The sequence below is a fragment of the Oncorhynchus masou genome, chromosome 23 (assembly GCF_036934945.1).
Source record: "Oncorhynchus masou masou isolate Uvic2021 chromosome 23, UVic_Omas_1.1, whole genome shotgun sequence".
NCBI classification, from domain to species: Eukaryota; Metazoa; Chordata; class Actinopteri; order Salmoniformes; family Salmonidae; genus Oncorhynchus; species Oncorhynchus masou.
Genome location: NC_088234.1, coordinates 13,785,944 through 13,789,920, shown reverse-complemented (window position 1 = coordinate 13,789,920; position 3,977 = coordinate 13,785,944). Strand labels below are relative to the sequence as shown.

Genomic DNA, 3,977 nt, shown 5'->3' with positions numbered 1-3,977 from the left:
TCATGCACAGGCCAGAACACTATCTAATGTAATGAACGTTTATTCATAGCTCACTACTGCCACCTAAATACAGATTCGAACAAAATGCCGCATGAATCTCGTTGTGTAGTCTATATTGTGCCTGTGCACGCAGTGAGTGTACTGTGTATTTATGCGCTCTGTACCACATGGCAATTTGTAAAAGTAGACAGGTATAAACAGATAGACGTACACGTAGCTACATAATTCCAACAGTTACTAGAAAAAACAAATTGTTCACTGACAGGTAAGACATTATTTCATATACATCTCCTGCTCAACTATAACAGCAGCTGCGATGGCCGAGTGGTTAAGGCGTTGGACTTGAAATCCAATGGGATCTTCCCGCGCAGGTTCGAACCCTGCTCGCAGCGATTGTTGGTTAACATTTTGCGCAATAAAACGCCTCATCGTGTAACTGCACTTCGTTCGTATGCATGGGTTCCTCTGTTTACAGCAAGTTATATGGGTACCTGCACCAGCTCCTCCAATGAAGACGGTCCAACGAGAGAATATCAAAGTCAATTCACATTGATCACTCAAAAAAAAAAAAATCAGACAGGGACGTTGTGAAAACTCGAAGCGGAAGTTAGTTTGTTCATGTGATTAACAGCTCACGTCCAAACTGTATTCCGAACAAATATATAACTTTGAATTCATTAACTTAGACTATATGTGATGTTGCTAAACATATCCTGAGAACAAAATCACATACAGTTTTATTGTTTTAAAAGTAAAAGACTAGACCAGGGCCATCCGTTTTGCAGTCCGCAGAAAAAGTTGAGATATTGAAAAGATTTTGGGACATAGGCTACTGACTGGCTTTGTCTGTTCCCTTCAGGACTTTATAACCACAGTACTTTGAAACATGCACACCCTTACAAAAAAAATGGTGGTTTTGAAACTGCCGTAAAAGCACTCCGCTGTTATATTTTGGACGCAGTAATTGCAGATAACTGCAGTGTATTGCTGTTGAACTGTAGTTATACTGCACTGTAACTGCTTCAACACTGCAAAATTACTGCATTAAAAAAAGGTGTTATTTTGGACGCAGAGTTGTAGTACACTGCAGTTATAATGTACTCTAACTACAGTTATACTACAGTTCACCGCAGTTAAAGTGCAATCTGACTTCAATTTTGATTCAAAAGTTATACTACAGGTTACTGCAGTTATACTGCAATCTGCCACGATTTTTTTTCAAAAGGGTAAGCTTTTCTCTTTGATTGAACTCTCGGCGCCATTGAATTGTGAGTATTTTTACACCACCCTCATTGCGAATGTGGAGTACGAAAAACTAACGGTAATACATTTTGGAATCAATATCCAGAATTCGACGCAACGAGGTCAAAGAAAGGTGGTGTGTATCGAACCAAAAGCAAAAGCCACCGCTGGGATTCGATCCATGATCTTCTCTTTACTAGACAGGCGCATTAACCAGCTAAGTCACGGCGCATTTGCGTGCCGCGAACACGAAATCTATTTACAATTGTACACTTCCACAAAGATGTCAATGTTTTTAGCGAATAGCTAACGTACACTCGATTGAAATTTGGGCTCCCGAGTGTCACAGTCATCTAATGCACTTCATTTCAGCACAAAAAGGCATCGCTACAGCCCCTGGTTCGAATCCAGACTGTATTACATCCGGGCGTGATTCGGAGTCCATTAGAACGGCGCACAATTGGGCCAGCGTCGTCCGTGTTAGCCAGTCATTGTACAAAATAATTTGTTCTTAACGTTTTCTAAAGACGGGTTTCATTACAGCAGTGAGACTGATCACCTCGTGTCATGTAATATCACGTTTGTTCCAGACGGGGGTAGTGTAGTCAAAAAGACTTTCAAACCAACTCAATTCAATTGAACATTGCCAAAGCAAGTGAAATGAAACTGAAATAAAAAACGAACAGTAAACATTACACTTCCAAAAGAATAAAGACATTTAAAATGTCACATTATGTCTGTATACAGTGTTGTAACGATGTGCAAAAGGGAAAATAAATAAACATAAATACGTGTTGTGTTTTATCTTCACTGGTTGCCCTTTTCTTGTGGCGACAGGTGTATAAAGCTTAGAGGTCTAGCATGTTGTTGTATAAAGTTTAAAGGTCTAGCATGTTGTTGTATAAAGCTTAGAGGTCTAGCATGTTGTATAAAGCTCAGAGGTCTAGCATGTTGTATAAAGCTTAGAGGTCAAGCATGTTGTATAAAGTTTAGAGGTCTAGCATGTTGTTGTATAAAGTTTAGAGGTCTAGCATTATGTTGTATAAAGCTTAGAGGTCTAGCATGTTGTATAAAGCTCAGAGGTCTAGCATGTTGTATAAAGCTTAGAGGTCAAGCATGTTGTATAAAGTTTAGAGGTCTAGCATGTTGTTGTATAAAGCTTAGAGGTCTAGCATGTTGTATAAAGTTTAGAGGTATAGCATGTTGTTGTATAATGCTTAGAGGTCTAGCATGTTGTTGTATAATGCTTAGAGGTCTAGCATGTTATTGTATAAAGCATAGAGTTCAAGCATGTTGTATACAGTTTAGAGGTCTAGCATGTTGTTGTATAAAGCTTAGAGGTCTAGCATGTTGTATAAAGCTTAGAGGTCTAGCATGTTGTATAAAGTTTAGAGGTCTAGCATGTTGTTGTATAAAGCTTAGAGATCTAGCATGTTGTATTAAGTTTTGAGGGCAAGCATGTTGTATAAGGTTTAGAGGTCCTGCATGTTGTATAAAGTTTAAAGGTCTAGCATGTTGTTGTATAAAGCTTAGAGGTCAAGCATGTTGTATACAGTTTAGAGGTCTAGCATGTTGTTGAATAAAGTTTAGAGGTCTAGCATGTTGTTGTATAAAGCTTAGAGGTCTATAGCATGTTGTTGTATAAAGTTTAGAGGTCTAGCATGTTGTTGTAGAAAAGCTTAGAGTTCAAGCATGTTGTTGTATAAAGCTTAAAGGTCTAGCATCTTGTATAAAGTTTAGAGGTCTAGCATGTTGTTGAACAAAGTTTAGAGGTCTAGCATTATGTTGTATAAAGCGTAGAGGTCTAGCATGTTGTTGTATAAAGCTTAGAGGTCGAGCATGTTGTTGTATAAAGCTTAGAGGTCTAGCATGTTGTATAAAGCTTAGAGGTCTAGCATGTTGTTGAATAAAGTTTAGAGGTCTAGCATGCTGTATAAAGCTTAGAGGTCTAGCATGTTGTATAAAGCTTAGAGGTCTAGCATGTTGTTGAATAAAGCTTAGAGGTCAAAAATGTTGTATACAGTTTAGAGGTCTAGCATGTTGTTGAATAAAGTTTAGAGGTCTAGCATGTTGTATAAAGCTTAGAGGTCTAGCATGTTGTATAAAGTTTAGAGGTCTAGCATGTTGTATAAAGCTTAGAGGTCTAACATGTTGTATAAAGCTTAGAGGTCTAGCATGTTGTTGAACAAAGTTTAGAGGTCTAGCATGTTGTTGTATAAAGCTTAGAGGTCTATAGCATGTTGTTGTATAAAGTTTAGAGGTCTAGCATGTTGTTGTAGAAAAGCTTAGAGTTCAAGCATGTTGTTGTATAAAGCTTAAAGGTCTAGCATGTTGTATAAAGTTTAGAGGTCTAGCATTATGTTGTATAAAGTTTAGAGGTCTAGCATGTTGTTGAACAAAGTTTAGAGGTCTAGCATTATGTTGTATAAAGCTTAGAGTTCAAGCATGTTGTTGTATAAAGCTTAGAGGTCTAGCATGTTGTATAAAGTTTAGAGGTATAGCATGTTGTTGTATAATGCTTAGAGGTCTAGCATGTTGTTGTATAATGCTTAGAGGTCTAGCATGTTATTGTATAAAGCATAGAGTTCAAGCATGTTGTATACAGTTTAGAGGTCTAGCATGTTGTTGTATAAAGCTTAGAGGTCTAGCATGTTGTATAAAGCTTAGAGGTCTAGCATGTTGTATTAAGTTTTGAGGGCAAGCATGTTGTATAAGGTTTAGAGGTCCTGCATGTT

At 37.6% G+C, this 3,977-nt stretch overlaps 1 non-coding gene across 1 annotated transcript; it reads left to right on the top strand.

The window, feature by feature from the left end:
* The first annotated feature begins 310 nt into the window (after positions 1-310).
* trnas-uga (transfer RNA serine (anticodon UGA)) lies at positions 311-392 on the top strand. Its single transcript has one exon. It is a non-coding gene; the product is annotated as a tRNA-Ser (tRNA).
* Positions 393-3,977: the final 3,585 nt, after the last annotated feature.